This window comes from Strongylocentrotus purpuratus, unplaced genomic scaffold (assembly GCF_000002235.5).
Source record: "Strongylocentrotus purpuratus isolate Spur 01 unplaced genomic scaffold, Spur_5.0 spur5_scaffold_6, whole genome shotgun sequence".
NCBI classification, from domain to species: domain Eukaryota; kingdom Metazoa; phylum Echinodermata; class Echinoidea; order Camarodonta; family Strongylocentrotidae; genus Strongylocentrotus; species Strongylocentrotus purpuratus.
The window spans coordinates 56078514-56100263 of NW_022145612.1; the positions used below are offsets into that span (position 1 = coordinate 56078514).

At 37.0% G+C, this 21750-nt stretch overlaps 1 long non-coding RNA gene across 3 annotated transcripts; it reads right to left on the reverse strand.

Annotated features, from left to right (window-relative positions):
• Window positions 1-8915: 8915 nt before the first annotated feature.
• On the reverse strand, window positions 8916-13689 carry LOC115919360. 3 transcript variants are annotated; one of them, XR_004061812.1, is made up of 5 exons: window positions 13588-13689; window positions 12232-12322; window positions 11555-11676; window positions 10793-10907; window positions 8916-9708 (listed from the first exon to the last, which is right to left on the reverse strand). It is a non-coding gene; the product is annotated as an uncharacterized LOC115919360 (long non-coding RNA). The 3 variants fall into 3 exon arrangements; XR_004061810.1 differs by having other exon boundaries at window positions 12232-12325; XR_004061811.1 differs by lacking the exon at window positions 12232-12322.
• Window positions 13690-21750: the final 8061 nt, after the last annotated feature.

Here is a 21750-nt window from a genome sequence, read left to right on the forward strand (position 1 = left end):
TTTATAAGCAAACACACAAGGGCGGAGACCGGGTACAAATGTCTTATATCACTTTGCGAAACTATCATGATTGAATAATTTTAACCATGAAAAATAATAAAGGTATACTTCCGTCGTCAAATATCCAATTACTTGAGCTACGTGTGGCATTGATGGTTAACCGTTATTTTTAGTTTTTCCCATTATGAAATATAACCTGTGTCAATGAATTGTAAAAATATTACGCGATAATTACTCGACGCATCATTTATCAATAAGCTTCAGCGAATATTAATGAGTATGATAAAACGGACGCGATTTGTGCTCTTTATGTTATCTGTGTTTATTCGTGCTTGAAGTAGTTCTTCGAAACAGCCATGATATCACATTTAATAACTAAATGTCTATCAAATTCCCCGGTAGGCTCACATCACTGTTTGCACATCATATTATTTCTGCGCTTATGGCATGGGTGATCCGCACTTTCTTGTGGCTAATAATTATAATGAATATGAAAATACTTAATATATATAAACTATATAAATATATATGTAAATACACAAACACACACACACAATAATATCAATATTAATAATAATATCGATAATAATAATAATAATAGTAACAATAACAATAATAATCGTACGGTTGACGTTTTCCCAAACTGTTCCCCATATTCGCGCTTCCATTCCTTTTCTTCTCGCTATAGGAAATGGGTTTGCCATTGCCCCGGATTTCCCATAAATGCCCGTTTTTAGGGGTGAGTTTTCTCGTGTAAACATTTGAATTTTGACAAGAGCAATCCCGTCCCAAGCCCATGACGTGATCACACGAGCTCCCAAAATATTCATAATTCAATTTCAGTTTTGATTAAATAAAGTAGAATGAGCCATTTGAAGCAAGTGAAGCGTTCAGGTCGAATTTCCTCTGTAATATTAATTAGATTAACATTTTATGAATGCATACCTGTAATAGATACAGTGCTCCTACTTGTTGAAAGCTTACTTGATGTAATTCGTGGATTCCAAACCAATTCGGATATACTTCCCTTGTCTAAAGATAAATTAACTGCTAAATTTGATAAATTGTGTAGGCCTATATGTACATTGTCATGGGTTACAAAATTGTTGAAAAATATAATTATTGCTTTTCTTGATAAACAGGTGCATTATAAAGAGGAATCGGTTTACTACAAGGAACAATTGGTAATATAGTTAACCACAATGACTGGTAAAGATGATAAACAGATAGATCCACGGAGTGAGAAGGAAAAAAAGAGAAAGAGAGAGAGAGAGAGATGGAAAAAGGGGGGGGGGGTGAGACACAAATGGGTATAGAGTGACACAGTGTTTGGTTGATTTTTTATAAAATTATACTTCTCACTTTCACCAGCGATTTTAACGAAGTGTGTATGTCATGCCGTCTACGAGTGATTGAAATCTCCTTCCAATAATTCACATTTGTTTCAATTCTAAAGCGTTTAGCGAGGAATAAATAGCACACTCATGTATCGAAGATTAGATGACGAACAACGACTTTAAAAAAGAAATATCATCTAACGAACTGTACGCAAAATGTTTTTTATTGAATCAAACTATTGCTTTGATTCGCAAGCAAACTCAATTGGTTACCTAGATACCATATATGGTTTCAAGGTACGGAAGAGCTAGCACTTGACACTAACTAAAAACATCTTCCAAACTGTATAACAATGAAATACAATCATGAAAAACCGCATTTCTATCTTGACTGAGCAAAGGTCTGTAGAGTGTCCATCACATGTCAAGTGGTTTAATTATACAACAATAACCTTATATCCTTCAGCTCTTGCGAGTTGCTCCTCTCCTGCATCTTTTCAAGACAGTGACAGACCTTATGATATTACTAATTGCAAATCATGCAGGACAGATGACTTTAAGAACGACCCTATGGTAGAATTGCCCCCCGTTTGTCGGCGTCCTCCTGGCGCCATCCCGCTAAGTGTAGATTGATTTCTGCTTTGTACTGGATTCAGCAACCAAGTCATGTCAGACGATCCTTTTGACACTCAAGTGGTCGATAGACTCGATACCAAGCGATACTAAGATTCACATGATCCTCTCAAAAGGCTGAGGCGGAAGCCAATTGTGTGTTATTTCAGCATGTTCTGAAAAACATATTAATTGTTAGTTTTCAAGGAGGACGTGCTCCTCAGAACCTCGATCCCTCAACAAGTAATTACGAAGAAGCGTTTGTAAGGGTAGTGTGTCAATTTCTGACTTGATGTAAGCTTCTAAGGGTAAAGTAGGAAAGGTCTTGTAACCTGCTGCTTCCTTCAAATTAAAAAATAATGAATGATATGATTTGAATTGTCTTTCAAATAAATCCTTTAAAATTAAGAAAGTAATCATAAAAGAGAAATAACCCTCGTAGTATAATGCTTTTGCACTGAGTGTAAAGACAGTGAAATCAATATCAATGTACATTTTCCATGTTAATCATTCCACTTTCTGCCCTTCAATGATGGACAGGTAGCCTTTGATTGTTAGGGTATTCAATTCATATTATATTCACATTACGAGAGAGGAAAATCAATAAACCATGTTTCTTGACAATATGACTAAAACTTATACCGCTATTTCCAAATTACATTATGCTAACGTCAAGATATTTTTGATTGTCAATGTCAAAAGCACTGCTTCAATTTGTTCAGATTTCATGACAATTTTCCTCTTTTCTGAGAGTTGAAAGGATTTAACGAAACGCGTAATGCTTAGCACAGGGAGAAATAGATCGATAATTTGTATTCATATATATATTGCTAATTCAATTTCACGAGCCCCTCATCAGTACATCATGATGAACCCAGTGAGTTAAAGGTGCAGACAAGATTTAAAATTACATGAGATGAGGTGAATTAAAAATGCAACAGGCAGCTAGGTTATAATGAGCAAGATTGATGAGCCATTTCCCCGTACAAATTATCTAATACGAAATGTATACAAATATAATGGAACAATTCTTATTTTCATCGTAATTGGACGCATAATGTAATAATAAATGACAATATGGTCATGTATCACAGCTTATATACATGATATACACTACTGTGAGTCTGTGACTTAATACAGAGTATTATAATTACCTTGACTACAGCTGAGCCGCCATGATAAGCCACTAAATCGTTCAAGGAATATCTGGCTTCCGAGTACCCATGAGATCCACAGTCCGATTGACATACCTACCAGACCACGACACCTCTACATCAATATGACAAAATATGGAAGCGAAATATTACTAACAGCTATGAAAAACTGACAATTAATTTGAATGAAACCTGTGTTTCCAGAAACTGACATTCTATCTTCAAATATAATCGAGACTGAATCCGATATCAGTCTGGTTGACAATGTACATACCGCAGTCACACCGTCAACCCGAATTAACATCGACTTCAAACCGAGCGATTCTTCGCCATCGAAAGTGGTATAATATTGTTGGCCCGTCTGCTGTCGGTCTCGTTTGTGTGACTGAGATATTACAAGGTTCATGTAGAATTTCCAAAACGTTATTTCGTATGTACAAACAAGATAGTTTTCAACATGACTGTTTTTGCCTTAGGAATACATTTATATAACTTTGATGAGAAATATGAAGAGTATATTACTTTAATCAGTAGGGCCGACGAAGATCGTTTTAGTTTTCCATCTGAGTTTTGTATACGTTTATGGGCATACCCTGGTATTATATAAGGGGGAAAATGATTAAACTAAAGCCTATTTGTCGTATCAATCTCTCGTGTAATATCAAAAGATCAAAATATACAAAAGCAATATCTTACCCTGTAACGGGAACCTCATCTAAACTCCATTTTATATTTCGGCCCTGTCCCTCATATATTTCTTGCAGCTGGGTGATAAATTTATGTCTTTACATAATGTCTAAAACGTGGAGTGGACAATTTTTGTATTAACTCATTATTCCAAAGATAGTTCCAAGCTTTCGCGGAATGGCACTCTAAAAATCAAACAACAAAAAACATCAATAAAAGATAGATGTGGGGCTAGAGGGAATACTTTGCCTCTAGCAATTCGTAGTAAGCTATAACAGTTATTGCTATATCTCATCATGTATTGTCTACATCACCACTGTAACCAAGCTAGAGCTAAGTGTGGTCGAATGCTTTCATCTGAGGTAAAATAATCTTGGTCGGCCAATATAAACGTTTGATTAAAAGCTATCACACCTAATTTATCACCTATAATGGCGAGTAGAAGCGAACGTGTGCGTTTTATTTGCTTCATTCTTTCCTCTCCAGTGTTACCCCGTCGAGAATGGTAAAAATATCCTGACAGTCCTTTGTACAAATAGCTGCTTGTCCATCTAAAATACTCGGAACAAATATGTAAAAAGCTCTATTTTGCTACTCGTGGTGAATCTGGCAATCTGTATATAAAGAGCATGCCGTGCAGATTAAAACAATAATGTTTATTTGCCCTTAACCTTCGGTTGCTATCTTTAACTCTTTGTACGGTCACTCGTTTACCACACTTGCATTTTCGCACAATACATATGCATATTGAGGGAAGGATTGCTTTGTGCAATACAATTGCTATGCAAAATTACCATTGCCGGTCTTGATTGGCACTATTACAACCTTATAACACTGGTAAAAAATAATATTGCATTGAAAACTTTTGTATTATTTGTTTGATTTACTACTTCTTTGTTTTTTTGTTTTGTTTTTTATTGGGTTTGTTTCTTTGGTCTGATGAAACTCCATGCATGCCTCAATCATTGAACAATAATAATCTTCCGTTACTTGATAATCTATCATCGGCGTTAGTGCCAACAGACACAGAAATTAAGAAACTTGGAGCTTGATTCTTTGTAAATGAATGCAAAGGATAATATAAAAAAGTTATATTCCTCTAAATAATAGCATATGTGGATGATTGCTCCCAAATTTTCACCTATGCGTTAATCAAACATACTTTTGTAACATAGCAGAGGAGGTAGAATTTGTTCACAGATGACCCACGGTCAACGAAATCGACATGGCTTGTCTCGGTGGCTACTACACATCTAATACATTGAAATGAAATAATTTCAAGGCAGATTTCTGTACTTCTGAAATACTTCTTTTCCGCAGTTGAAATCATTATAATGGAGCGACATTTTGTTAAAGAATAATGGTGCTTGTAAAATCTTAAAGAAAGCTGTTCACCTTCTAGAAAATTGAATATGAATAGGATATTGTATCACTGTCATTTATTCTATTTCTCTGTAGTCTTCCAGGTATAAGGGCCGTATTTAGCTCAACCGGTTGACCAAGGTATCATGTGTGTGTTCTTGCACTTGCATGTTGCTTGAGTATTTCATGTTATCACTGAGTTGGCAAGGTACTTTCAGGACCGGGGGTACGAAATATGATATAATCACTTGATACGGAATCCTGTGCTTCTTAGTTTGGTAATGGTAACAATGATTGAACGATATAGGTATTCAAGTGCTCCAATATGAAATGAAGTACATAACACGTAGGGATAGGTGATACTCATAGAAGATGTTATGTCTTTCTGTGAAGGAATGCTTATAGGAAACTACATACAATATATGTAATCTTTATTCTCCAACAAAAACCAAAATGATCGAAGGAGCAGCAGCAAATTGTCAGTCTAAATTATCACTTTTGTATTCGTGCTGATGGTTGTTATTGATGATACTAAAATAAGTATTCAGTGTTTCATGCCCTCGTGTCAATTACTCGGGATGACGTTGTCTTCGATTATATTTTAATTGATCGTGGCGTTCATTAAACTCTCTTACCTCATTGGCATCACTTGAACCCCAAAGAACATGCATGAATCCATTCTCGTCACCCAAAGGCATCATCCCGGGGCAAGAGGTTACGGGTATCATTACCGAGGTGCTAGCATGACTGGAGGGGAGGACTGTTACATGAATCAATATTGGCTTGGAGATCTTGGCGTGGGTAACGAACAAGCCTATGATGGAGGCAATAACCCCGTCGTCGTGCTAACATACAAGCCTGACGCCCCTAATGACTGTTGGGTTTTCTACTTCGAGCGGGCCGTTGCAGGATGATTAAATGATTAAAAAGAAGGCCAAAGTGATCTGTGGATCAGTCGACAGGGTCGACAAGAAAGCAAACTTGCAGAATCATGGAAGGGAGATATCAGTCAAAAATATATTTGTTTTTAATACGATGTACATTTAAAATATGTTAGTTGAAAGAGAAATTGTGTACATACGAGGCGAGAAGCGCTGAAATGAATCGTTTGTCTTTATTGAATACTAAACTCTTACTTAAATCTGTGATAAAAGGATCTTGAATAATTCAAATTGTGCGGTAGCTCTAAGTACTGTAATATGAGGACATTTGCAAGTGTGCCGAGAGTGGCAATGATTGCGTTAGGTCAATCTCCCTATATAATTTTGTGAATAACACGATGTGATATTACATGTAGTATTTATCAATAGTAGTTTGTAAAGTTCCTTTGACCCAGTGCTGTCTATGAAATCGCATTTACCTTCATGTCAATTTGAGGAAAAATAGAAATCATGAATAATAAACAGAAGAACTTATACCGAAAAACCGTGTCATGAGTTGATGAAGGAGTAACGGAAAACTTTTATTACACAAAACGCTTTCTCCACAAAGATTAAGATACTGCACATCCTATAACTAACTCTTTCACTTTAGAACTGGAAGCAAACATGCAATGAGGCCATACATGTACAAGCCATTCAAGAACACGACCAGCTTTTGCTCCTATGTCTGTAAATCAGAACTCAAGGAATTTTACCGCCAGCACGACCCGGTATACGTACGCATGCTCTGGGCTGCTAAATTTAATTAATCTTGGAAGCACCTTACACGTACAGGAATCCTTCAAGAGTGAAGTACATGAGACATCCCATCATCACGATCATCGATGTCCTTATCCACGTCACTGGATGACACAATTTGACGGGGGAAAGGGCGGGGTTTTCTTAGTAACAACTTTTGTTGACGAGCAAAGCGAACGAGCAAAATTGCTGCCGGTAAACTAACGCATAAATTATTGTTTAAATTAACAATATACCATCGAAATATACCATAGAGGGGTGGGGGCATATTCAAGACCCCGGTCCCACGTCTGTGCTGCCAGCAATGAGAAAATGATACAGTCATTGTGGAAAAAAATGTAAAAGTTTTTCAAGGTGGGAAAGATTAATTCGTTGAAGACGTTCGATAGTGCACTTTCTGCGCTGGCTGTATATTATATACATATTTGATTTGATTTGAGTTTATTCGTCCACAATATATTCATATCGTCACCGTTTTCACGAAGTGTCCCAAGAGCGTTTTAGCGTACAGAAACAAATTTTGAGATAAACGCGTTTAAAGTTTCACTTTTTTACAATCGCTGTTTTCACGGGGAAAAAGTATGTGATGGTATTCATTTTTTTGGATATCTTGATAGTACACTATCTACAGATTGAAATGATATAAGTTTTACGTGGAAATAATGTTTATTTAAACAATAATTAGACCTCAATCACAGAGGACAGTCAGAGGACGGTTCGTGAAAACGAAAAACTTGACATCCACGCTTAGGCTCGTCTTCACGTAGTGGCCCCGCAGCTTACGCGGCCCCGTTTCCCCTGTTGGTTATGTGAAATTTCGTTTTTACGAACCGTCCCAGTTGACGTGCGCGCTGTGCAAAGCAATGCCCATTTGCGTACCCCCCCCCCCCCCACCCATAAAAATATATTTGTCATACCTAGCTGATTCTGTTTCCTCGAAATCACAGTACTATATTCAATGTTAGACTCGCATCACTCTGCCCCATCCAGAAATTCATCTTGAATCCTTCACATAATGCAGGAAATGCAATAATTTGTTAGTGACTCTGAATGCCCGTTATGGAAATTGTATATACTGTCCTGCTGCATATGTGATTTAAGTTTAATTGAATATTTTTGTCAATGATCAATAGCATATTTGTATACTTTTTGTTTGGGGGGGGGGGGCACACCAAGCACTATGTACAACTTCTTCTCAATTCTTTCTTTCTCTCTCTCTCTCTCTCTCTCTCTCTCTCTCCTCTCTATAGCTCTCTCATGCAAACAAGAACATCCCCTCCTTCTCTTTCTTTCTCTCTCTTTATCTCTCTTTTTGTCGTTTATTACCCCTCTTTGTTGTCACATAAGTCATTATCATTTTAGTACATTACTCTCTCAGACACATTTCTCCTATAAACAAATCTAACTAAATAAGAATAAACGTTGAATAGCACAAAGCAATCAAATCTTAAGATTAATACTTTCGTCTTGATTATGACTGCATTTATTTCTTTGCAATATACAGTAACTGGAATCGTTTTTGTACAGTTCATTTCACAATTACATGTACAATCATTAAAAATTGATAAATCATAATAATAATAATAATAATAATAATAATAATAATAGCCTAATAGTTCACTCAAAATTTTATTAAACCGAAACGGAAATTCTTTTTGCCCAATTGATCGTGAGCCCAGCAGCCACTGAGCAGTGCCAGATCGACGTTGCTCTATCCCTCATTGTTGAACACCAAACAAGGTAGCAACAACTTTCATCTTTTAACGTCTTTTGGTATGACGCGGCCGGGATTCGAACCCACGACCTCCCAGTTGTGAGGCGGACGCTCTACTGACTGAGCCAACACGCCGGTGTAATGAATCATGTTTGAATATCAAAATTGCAACTTATTTAACTGTAGCCCACACTTATGGCAAAAAATACAACATGGTAGCTCTATAAAGAAGGGGGGGTACCGGTGTTCTTGGAAAATTCTGAAATGCAAATTCACAAGGCCACTGATTAGGGGGAGGGAGGGTTACAATATAGTTTGAGTAATGCCACAATGGAAGAGGAGCTTAAAAGAAAATCATTAATTATTTATATTTTTTGTGTATGACATACAAAGTTGTCAGCTGCATACGTCCCTGTTGCCTCATAAAATTGCAGATCTGAGATTTACATAGACGTTGTAATCTAACTTTTCAAACATTATTTCTTATTCTATGTCTGATTTCTTTCAAACTTTCACCAGTCTATTACACTCATTTTGTTCTGCTTTAACATAAATCAACTTGTTACAAATGTTGGATTGCCCTTTGAAATATAAACTATTAGCAATTAATATTAGTCCTACATGCCAAATCCTTCTAAAAACATACAACACTGTAAGTTTATGGGATTAACACTGTAAGTTTATGGGATTAAAACTTCTTACATGCAACTTTCATATGATGGATGACCTTAGTCTGTGCTGTTCTTAGTGAGGAAGGAGGGAGGTTGTCACTGTCAAAATAATAATAACAATATGCTCAAGGCGCTCCAACTATTACCCTGGCTCTGCTAGGCAGCCGCTTTCGGTGCTCACAGCAGAGTGGCAAATGTAGATTAATATCTTGCCAAAAGACATTACTGCTGTGGCGGGACTTGAACCATGGATCCTGTGATCCACAGTCCAACGACTTATCCACTAGACCACAAAACCTCTAAATGGAGGCACATTCGGAGTCAGAGTCTCCTGTCAGCGTTGCAGTCCCCGTCCAGTCCACATCCATCTAGCTCATAGTGACTCTTGAACCCACCCTAAGCCTTCCGTTATATCGAAGATCTCGTTTCTTGCCACAATTGATCTCTCCATCACGATCCCACCTAACAATAACTTCTGTATTTTTGTCCATCCTAAGAGGTAATTGACAAAAGATTGTTACAATCAAGTTATCAATAACTCTGTTCAATGATAAGTAGAGAGGACATAGTAATTTTATTTCATAAAACAGGAATGAAACCTAGAAACGGGTATTAAATAAAAAGTGGTTTTACTCTGTCCTAAATTGATATTTTGAAATATACAGTTACTATAAATGAAAATCAGAATATGAATTTAAGGTCTACTTTTAACAGAAAAAAAGATTTGCAATTGTTTTATATATACTGTTGCACCATTTATTCACTTAGAATGCAATTTGTGACATTGTGGCACTAAATTCCTGGTAGGAAATCAGAGTGGTATAACTCCTATTTAAAAATATGAATGGCTTTCCTGTGTTCAACACTTTTAGGTTGGGAGGATTGGTATATTGTTTAAAAAATTGTGACAGCATACTCCATGGTCTGTATGGTACTATTGTATTCCATTTCAATAAAAAATGTAGCGGACATCTATACAGTATTTATCAACCACTGAAGATGATATGATAGGGTTCCATATGTATTACTGGGTTTGTTGTCAATCATTGAATTGATATGTTCATATCTAAAAAAGATATAAAATCTGCAGGTTATCAGCAAATTTGTGATGAATGTTATAAACCCAGCAAGTAACAATGAATGCACTTGCATGTACTTGTCTGCCAGATTGAAAGAAACTTTATTATATCAACTTTCAGAAGTTAGTCAAGCGTATAATATCATTCATTATTATTTATTGTGCAATTATCGCATAAAGACACGCGTGATGTAGCAGCGGGAAATATAAGAGCATATTACCATACGTTTCACATCTGGGTACTTGTACATGATACATGTATAAGTGATACTTGAAATATAAGAAGAGGATAATTGATAATAATATTGACTGGCTCACATTTTAGTTGATATGAGACAATATTGCCCTCAACATAACCATATTGCCCTCGTCTTTGACCCGGCCAATATGATTATATTTGGGCAATATAGTTTCATATTCCCATTAAAGCCAGTCAAAATTATAAAAATATTTCATATATAAACAATATAAAATGTAACAAATTAGGTTAAAACTTACCTTTGATGACTGAGGGGACTTAGCTATTCAGTCGGTCGGTCTGTCAGTCGTTTGGTCTGACCTCCAAACCGTGGTATTGGAAAAGCAATCAGTTCAAGGGCAGAGGGTGAAGATGCTGGGTTAAAAGGAGAATATATTTGATAACTCATGATGGATGCAGAAAACCCCCAACACAGCTCGTACAGGAAGCTATACTGGGATGATATGATTTTAAAATCGCATCTCTTCAAAAAATTACAGGCATCAGGTTAATGCATATTATTTTATTTTTTCTGTGATGAAACAACACAAATTAGTGTAACTCTCCTTCTTCACCCCCTTCCCCCTATGAAAAAAAGACAATAAGAAAAATACAAAATATAAGATGAAGCCTGTCATCTTGTAAGTTGATACACCATAAGTAGCTCAAACATGACATGTTGGCAAAATGAATGTCTGTCACGCACATTAAAGAGCGAGGAACTTGTGTTTGATGCCTTACAATACCATCAACTGCCTAAAACCTTTCAAAGCAAGATCAGTCATGCGTTTATGAAAAAAAATTGAGTGTTTGGGAACCCGTCATCTTTGGAGGGCCCTCCTAGCACCCCCACCACTTTGCGCACATTAGAAAATTACTTCCCAGCATAGTTTTGTCCATGGATCATTGTTATGTAAATGAAAATAGTTCATTTGTTTGCTAAAGATTGACCCCTCCCCCTCGCCAGCCCAACTCCCAATCTATAATTTTTCTTTTGGAGCTAATTTCCTTACCACACATACCTTGTCAATTTGCTAAAAGCTCTCCACATCAGCTGCACAAACTCCTACATGGACATCAACCACTGGGGGTGCTAGTGGTCCCTCATCTCTTGCGTATCCCAGCTGTCTATTCTACTGGTAAACTATGAAAAAAAATGAAAAGTATTTGTTTAATTTTTCTGCATTTGTTCAAACAAGCCACTTCATCTCACGGTTGAATATCCCTTTAACTTATTAGCAAGCACATCATTATCTAAAGCAATTAAGAAGACCTTGCATAATTAAGTCTCAGTCTTGCAAACATGGGATGAAACAACCCAAATTAGTGCTAACTCCCCCCCCCCCCCCTCACAACGTGACGGACATGTGCGCTATACCAGAAGCAACTACGGTAGTACTATTATTATAAGCAAACCCCCCCCCCCCAACAAAACAAAAAGCCTGTCATCCTCTAAGTCCAAGGCAAAAGGTACACCTTAAGTAGCTCAACCACAACTTTGGTGGCAAAATGAAATTATCATGCACAATAAAGAGGGAGGAATTTGTAGTGGACGTCTTCCCATACCATCAGCTTTATCTTTGTCTTTAAAGCAAATTAATTAAGAGCAGGCATGCGTTTATGAGCATAAAGCCGAGTGTATAAGAAGCCGCTCAAGCCTATGCTAGGTTGACCCCCCCCCCCCCCCATCCATTAGTACCTCAACAACATGCTTAAAGCTCTCCACGTCAAACTCCTACTTAGACATCAGCCACTGCGAGTGCTAGTGATGGTCCTCTCAGCCGGCTATTCTACTGGTAAAACCGGGAAGAAACATGAAATGTATTTGCTTCATTTTTCTGCATTTGCTGAAATTAAGCCACTTCATCTCAATTCTCATGGTTGGATTTCCCTTTAAATTATTAGCAAGCACAAAATTGTTTATTCATTCAAGCATTCCTGGCTTTACTATTCAAGTCTCAGTCTCGTATTTATAACATGAACATGGAAAGAGCTTACGAGGGGGTCATGTAACATTTAAATCTAGTACTAGGAGTACGTAAGTACTAACGTAGTAGATCTAGACTCTAGGCTCGCGCTCGAGCCTAGACTCAACTCCTACGTCGCAATTGCCATTTTATGATTTGGCATTGTCATATCAACATCGACATTGAATTTTAACCAAAATGTGCCCTTGGCTAATTGGGCCTTGCCTTGGAGGCTTGGGCTGGTACTGCTTAATCAGTTAACATGGTTAATGTAAAATTATTATTAATGATATCTCCCCTGCCCTGGCCGCGAATATTTTTTTTACACGCTAGTCTGGCCAGTTTCGCCGTAATACTAGTAAAAGTGCGCTGGAGGTAAAGCCTACATATAGGCATGCACTAGGCCTACCGCAGTTTAACTTGAATGCTCTCTAGCTGAACGTTCGGTCGTTCGTGTCTCAAGCTTAGATCAAGATTAATGTAAAGTTCCTAAATTAAATTAAAATAGATTAAGTTTTTGAATTCCATCGCCCAATGGCTGAGATGGCCGTCTCATTTAAAAGGGCCAGCTATGTCTTTATCTGACGATTGTCATGCACGATGTACATGTTTATCATCATGCTCCTCGCATGTAGGCTGCTAGACTAATATTAGTCGTTTCAATGGTGTTTATCATAGAAATGGCCAGGCTAGCGTGTAAAAAAAAATTGCGCGCCCTGGCCTGGGCTTCACTCTTCAGCGAATTCGCCTTGTGACTCGTGACATTGTTGTTATTGCATGTAACTGCTCCTGCACTTATAAATGTTCAAGCTTATCTAAGATACTGTGTTACTTAATACTTAGTAGCACTCTGTTGATAGTACTAGTAGTAGTAGTAGTAGGCGAGTACTACGTACTACTTGATCTGCATACTATTACTAGTAGACCGACAATACAACTCACGCAGAAAACAGTGCGTGGGACTGTAATGACCTATCTCGCCATTTCGTAACTTGATATCCGTTTAGAATATGAGTTTGTTTATACTGCTACAGACGATATTATTGAACGATGCATAACATTGTTTTAAAATAAGTGAAAATAATTACCTAGGGCTGTCAGATTCCTCTAACAATTCCGCCAGAAGCACCGGCATCTGTGACAAAGGCTTCGCGGAGCCGGTTCGTGTACGATTATCAATAGCAGACTACTAAGAGGCCACTTCGTGAAAACGGTGTTTGCCAGTTGTACCGCTTGTGATACGTTTCGTGACGTCACGTATGACGTAATTAAGCAAGATTAGACTTTGAAAATTACTGAAGTTGTAGACATTTATATACATTGCTCAAAAACGGTCAAAACTCGAAATTAAAAATTTCAACGATTTTGGCCACTGAGGCCACTTCGTGAAAACGGTGACGATATCATCGCAAACACTGATCACACCGTTAACGCTTAATGTTTCTTCCGTTAATTTATTTTCATTAATATAAAATAAGAGAGTGACTTGACTGACTTGTTGTAATAAACCTTCCAAACGCGTGATTTCGGGTTTGAGTCCAACCTTGCCAGATTGCTGAAATCTGTAGACAATGTCCCCTCTTCTATTTACAAAAACAGGAAAGGAAGCATTTGAAACACGACGTACCTCGAAATGAATCCCACACGCTTCCAGTATTAGGAGAGTGTACTTCTGATAAAGTGAATGGGGAACCCCCATGTTGGATTACACATGTACACATGTAAGATAAATTCTACAGGGAGGCCCAAGGTTTCCCCGAACTCACATGTACAAACACACCCACTCCCTCCAAAACACACCGCATCCCACCCCTTCCCCACGCACCCTCACACACCTGCTCCCGGTACAACTTTCCCCGGTCTTGTTTGGATTTTAATGCTTTATTACATTCATAGCAAAAAATAACAGGCTCATTGCAAATTTAGACCACAAAGTGGGTGTCGGTTTTCTAGGTAGGGAAGTAAAGTGCCCCTCGGAGAAATGTCATTGATTTCGATAGACCTAAAGATACACTTCGCGGGCAGCGAACATGCGAGTGTTTGATTTAAAGGAAAGTAAACGGACGCTGAAATTACATCGCAGAAAGTCGGAGAGTTTGCACGAGCTTGAATTTCAAACTTTTGAACCTTATTCCCGTCGCAAAGAAGTAAATTCCTCGCACCTAAAGTGATTGCTAAGAGTGCACGAGAAACTAGGCTTGCTTAAGTGGGTATTTTCGTTAAGGTATTTTTCGAAAAGTAAATACTTTAATCGTTCCCACTGGCAGTATTGCGTGAATGATACTTTACTAAAGATCTGTCTTGATAAGGCCAATTTCTCTGTCTCTCCCCCCCCCCCGAAAAAAAATGTCTGTTAAAGCAAACACTGTGATATGTACAGGTATTCTCCATTTTTATCTGAATCTTATAAAGGGAAGTTTGTGTTCATATATGCTTAATTATTGTGATGGCTGCCCGATCACCACGTTAGATACAAATCGTTCCCGATTACCCAACTGTAGTTTTGCTCAATATTTCTGACAAAAAGGATACAAAATTATGCAGAAGGTATTTAAAATTTAATGAATTCCCAGTACTTTTAAAACTGAATAGAAATCAGAATTCAAGAGCGAATAATGCCCCGGAGAAGGCAATTACCTTCTGAAATATAAGGCAAGCCTTTGATCCATTCTAAAAGGGATTTTTTTCCCTTGGAGGAACTCAACTGTGTTAAGAAAACCAGGCTGTCAGACATATGTGTCGCAACGATTTACCCTACTTTTGATCATTGATTGGTTTCTGTCAAAACTTAATCATGAAACCCAAACGTTTTATATTACTAACATCCTTTCACTATCGCCACAAAAATACGGTTAAAAAAAGATGTACACAGGTGATACATAAAGAAACTCTGAAAACGGGATTTAAGTCATTTCCTGTTTTATTGTTGATGATGATGCTGTTTGCGTAATTACTTCTTTTATATTTTATATTGTGAGATACCATACTTTCATTCACGCTCATAATTGACACATATTAATCCCCACACTTAATTCAAAACTCACTCTAGAAATGGAATAATAGTATGTTAGTACAACCAGAACATGTAGAAATTATCATCTGTAACTATATAGGCCAGCTCAACAATAAATCAGGTTTTAGGAATATGAAATTATCAAATATTTATAATCAGGATATTGGACGACTTCTCTTTCGTCATTCCTCAGTTGCTAGGTCCAATCTTAGTGACCAGTTAGTTTGATCTCAATATTGGCAGTTATTTTGAGCCTTTCAAAAAGTGATAAATTCGCGAATGGCCGTATCGGAGTCCTCCACTAACACACGTAATAGCCTATATCAAATTGATACTCATGGGGGAAATTGTCACGATTCGTCGACACAATAAATAACACGCGCTTCTGCAAATCAAACAAACTTAACGGCTAGCCAGTTCCTCAGCTACGCCAGCTAATAGGATTGTTTCATGCATGTAACACGAATGTTGCCCAGATCTAATTAAGACCCCCTCGGCCCTTTTATGGTCTTGATACTCTGCAATTAACTAACGGGATGACGGCAGCCACTTGAGTCTGAGAACTTCTCAAGCAGGCAATTGAAAGACCTAATCGTCATGAATATGGAAGTCGCGGAGGGAGCTATTCTCTTTCGGATGTTTTTAAGTCTTCCGAGCCACGTGGTGAGATGTATTTAATGATTCATGGCATTCTTGGAATGCATAGAGCATCTAGGTGGAAAATGGATGCATGTCATTACATGCTACACTAGATATGCTACGCTTTACTTGCCTTATGTAATAATCATATTACGCAGAACATAATCAGCACGTACAGTGTGAGTCTATACAAAATGTTCAACCCCCAAAATCGCAAAAATCGAATAAATATGGCTTATTATGCAAATATGGTATGTCATGCATTTCCCCTTTAATATGTTAAATGGATGTTGGAGCGAGCTCATATTACCAAACATACCTAAATCAATCTTAATATTAGGCAAGGTTTATGGTATGTTGATGATATGGATAAGTTGATGATATTTCTTTTAATAAACCAAATGCCAGTCGAAATGGTGTAGATTTTATTTTGATAGAATAATAATAATCGTTAAACGTCATTTCAAAGTCTTTCTTATTTAGTCTCGGACGCATTCCACCTTTATTCCAATAATCTATCGAGAGTTACAACAACCATGTATCTATGAAAACGTAAACAGAATGTCATTGGAACCCAAATTGATCCTTGTGGTACACACACCTGACTGAACAAATAAATCGTTATTCTTAATATGTAGTATTACAGGCTAGACTGTAAATTTGTATTTGATGATTATGTATTGTAATTCTTTTTCGATTGATTATTCTATTTAGTTTTCTCATCCCATATCAGTGATTTCAAGTACGTCTAGAAAAGGAACGTCTTGTTACATCACGTTCAAAAATATTTAATTCAAAAACTTTCTTTACTAAAAATGTGGGAGTGATAATCATTTTTCACACCATCGACGTCTAATTTGCAATGTTTAAAGCCCCTACTTGCCAACCCTAAAAAATGTCAATCTTAAAAATTGATCAGTAGCATTAAGACGAGATTATAGAAATAGACTTTCTGCACAATTTCAGATCAAAAGATTGTGGTTTTCTCTCTATGAGTGAAAATTGAAGCACTTATTTCATTCATAACGAATGGGATGAATAAAACACTACCAGTTGAAAAAAGAAAGAATTTTAAATGAAAAATTACTGACAATTTTCAATATTATTTTGCCACCGTACTTTTAGGAAGGCTTTAATATTATGACTTAAAGAAAAAAAAATACGTTTTGGGGCTTTTACACATTTACAGATTTTCAACGTGCAAATCCCTGCAACGCTCTTTAAATAAAAATAACCAAAGGGCGTATAGATTTATATGGTATCGGATATATAATTAAATGGTTACTACTGATAAATTCACCTCGTCACAATTTTATGGGTTTATAGACTGCCTTGAGTCCTATTCATCTCAACTTCCTTTCGACGTTTATCATTACACGGACACACTAGTACATTGAGTCTTGAAAGCTCAATTGAGACGTAAAAGCTACAGGCGAAGATAGGGTTGTACAGTAACTAAACAAACATATTTGTTGATTTCCGGACTAAACAGGATGTAATGACTCTACATATTTCGTTACCGAAAAATTTCCAGTGTAAAAGCAGAAAGAAACTGGCAAGATTTTCAATACTGAGGAAAAGAATCGACCATCCTTCGGCTACGTCATTAACTGGCTTACTAGGTGACGATCATCACCTCATCAATATTTCAGGTCAGGATTTTAAACTTTGTATTGAACTCTTAACATTCTTCCGTCTAAGCAACTGAAATTCAGGTTAAGCGAAAAATGTCTGATCAAACAATGACCTGTCTATTCTGAAATACGTTTATTCATATGCCTTGTACAGTTACAGTACCAAGTACCAAGGAACCAAATGCCAGGAATCTAGGACCGAAATATAAGAATATATTCTTCTTACATCTAGTCAGAAGAACATGGTACTCGCAAACCCAGTAGTTGATTTCGGTCTCACTTTGGATGCAGGGGCGGATCTTTGGGGGGGTTCGGTGGTTTAACCCCCCCACCCCCTCTTGGGCGGCCAAGCGAAGAAAAAAGTGGGAAAAAGTAAAACAGTAAAATGGCGCGATTTTTGGAAAATCCTGGATCCGCCACTGGGTCAAACGCCCCCTATGGCAAAAAGCTAGATCCGCCCCTGGGATGTACCCCTGTCGGACATTACACTGCAGAACTTACACCATATAATAAGCTAGTTTGATTTAAGCCTTATATATATATATATATATATATATATATATATATATATATATATATTAGATTCATTAGCCAATATAATCTTTTTATAACAACTCATTCTTGGAACCACCCTACTTTCTATGCAACTCTTTATTGATAACTGCGTAGTAGACAGGAAAATCACCATCAGTTTTGCACAATGGGAATATGCATTTATATCATTAACAATGATCGACGTGAAATACAGGCATTTATTGAATTACTCATCATTATATGTGCAACCATTTAAACAAAACCACGAATAAATTGCGTTGATAAAAGCTTTAGAATTTGATATGGTTATAGATATTGCAGTGATGTAAGTTGGTTACGTTTCAAGGTCCACTGAAGCATTTCTTTCAAGCGAGATTAGGGAAATCATATTAAGCACATGATACGTAAGCCGCCCGCAAGATGGAACCAAAAAGACGTACTCTTTTCTTTCGATTGATGAACCAATTCTTGAAGAAGAAACCCCAGGGAAATCATTGCCAAAATCGGTTGGAATCAATTGATATTCAATAGCAAATAAGTGAAAACGGGCTTCCTGACATTAGAGTTCTGCTTTGTTTTCAAGAAATATACTGGAAAAGGGTGAAAATAGTATTTCATTTATTTCTATAAAACTTCACCGTCAAAAATCTTTTAAGTATCCAGAATTTTTGTATGAACTTCCGAAATGGCAAAAACACACACATTGTTTTGTAATTTAGCAGTAAAACTTTTTCCGAAGCTAGTTTAAAGTTGAGGGGGCTGCAGCGTTCCACCACCCCACCCTATCCCTCATAATTTTGAAACTACCCGTGCTTGAGCAGCGAGGCGGTCTGTTCTAAAGCATGTTTTACACTTTAACTAGTATGATTGCATAGCAACTTTAAGAAATTGTGAATATCAACTGGGCAATTATTTGTGCAAAAGACGTCAGCCTAACTTTTGTTCCTAGGAATTGCGAATTGCAGAGGATGGGTCTGAAAAAGCCACATAAAAAGGGAAAGATGTATAAGAGAGAGAGAGAGAGAGAGAGAGAGAGAGAAATAGGAAGGTACACGAAAACTTAATGCAAGGAGTATAGGAGAAGGCAGTCGGTCAAAATATTTTGACCAGGCTCTCTCTGATTTAATGGCGGTCGATGTAAGCAGAGACAGAAATCATAAATCACAAATGCGTGCTTCGCCTTTTCGATTAACAAAAACCATTCACGCAATGAGCGCCAAAGGAAATAAAGCTGTATATCGATTATACAGTGGTGACCATGGAGATAAAGAAAATCTTCATTCTTCATAGAAAAAAATGATCTAAAGAATATCTTTCATGAATAGTATCCCAGTGTCGATCAATCATTAAACGTCAAGGGACAATAAAACATAGTTTTAAAGCACAATTTCCAGAAAACGTTCCCTTGTGGATATTAATGTAAAACTTATTTTGGAAAGAATAATTAAACTGTCATATCATTACTAAGCGAATGGGCAAATGAATGACAAGAAATGGTTATAATAGAAAATACACTCCAAGGGTAAGGTTGGTTTAAACAAAATTAATTGACAGAGTCCTTGGAAATGCTACGTATTGCAAGGATGATCCTTAAGACATCTCAAAGGATAAGCGCAGAACATATGAAACATGCCTCCAACCTGACTGCCATTCCCTTTATTTATGATACTCCTGACGAATCATAATCATTCCCATCCTATTCATAGGTTAAAATCCATGTATTTGAAGCTTCCATTCAAATGTCTTTGGTGAATGTACGATCAACTCTTGAATGCTTTTACCTGGTTCAGGAAATGCCACGTTTACAAATAATGATATAGATCTGAATCGGCAGGCCATCCAAGGATATCTGAGCTTATGATTTATCATTTGTTTATAATACTATATAGAATAGTCGATGGTAATCGGAAACTGTTCATAACCAAGGTGAAAACTTCCATATTTCATCATTATGTCCATTAATCTTTTCTTTCGAAAGGTATGTGTCATTTTAATTGCAAGAGATTGTTTGCTGCGACTGTGTTCTTAGATTTGAAGTCATTCATAGTTGGTTTCGTTGATTATAAAGTTACATCCTATTGCAATTTCGAGACCACATAATAAACTGTGAAACTGATAGTTTTATAGTTGTTTCTTTTCGCTGTCTTTTACGCCATCGTTGTTTCCATTTGGGTATGTCGATCTCGTAAATTTGATTCTCACTCGGTCGAGAAAGATTTAGTTACAATTTACGCGTGCTGTTCCTCGCCTTTTCACCGCTCGCCTCGTGACTTTATCAACCCAGAATAATTGCGTTTTACGACAGGTTTTCTTTAGCGACCCGAAGAATGCCTTTCCGCGTCAATTCTGCAAGTCGAATGTTTATCCGGAGAAAGAATTAAACATTATAAATGTTTAGTTATCACATTACCACCTCCATCTTCCCTTTTTTCTTTTGGTTCCAGATTGCTCTAGGAGCGGCTTACCTGGTTGAGCAATACTGAATGGCAGTATCACCTACATCAATTATTGAATTAGGAAGCACTCGATACTTTTCACCCATAAAAAAACATGGATACCAAACATTTAATGGTTAAGTGGTTGCATAGATTTCAAATTCGAACCATCTATCGTCATAGTGAAATAAGGATTGATTACAGTTACCAGGCTTATGTTGAACTAGACCATTGATTTTCACCTGGAAAATATCTGTCCGATTTTGTGTAGTAATCGATGGTAATGTAATTGCTTGGATACTTTATATGAGATAGGATACTCCTTTTATTGATAGACGATTGCAAGTGAAGGAGTTGATTCTAGACAGTAGCAACATAAGTCCACGAAATAATGTACGATTTACAAGCGTAAACTTTCAAAATTGCCCCTCCCTAGTCGTAAAGACGGTTTGACGTTCATCCTTGTTGGATGACTGAAAGCAATTTCATGATTTTTCATGGCATTTACTTTTTTAAAGAATCAAATCCTACAATAGTATGTGTTTTTTAATAATTAAAATTAATGCTGTATACGAGACAGGAGACTATCTTTCATTTGCTTAGAAAGGCTTTGATTCGAGACATAAGAGGCAAAAGTCCACCAATACTAAAGAAGTAAAACCTTATTGTAAAACTGTTTACCAAATAAATCCGTATGGTGTTACCTAAAAATCGTGTTCAAATTTTAACCAAAAAGAAAACGGCCGGTAATCAATCTATTTTTCATTGCTTGGTACTTGATTGAGTATAGTCTTATTATCTCATTCTCATCGACTATCCAACGCCATCGTTCATCTTACGTTTCATCGTTGGCCTGTAGCCCTTTGAGTGCGCTGGATCCCATGAGAGGTTTTTTGTAACCGATTTGCTTCTCAAGAAACGAACAAAACAATCCTATACACTTGAGCTTATCATTGCTCTACGCGGGGTTACCTGAGCAAGGACCCGTATCCCTAT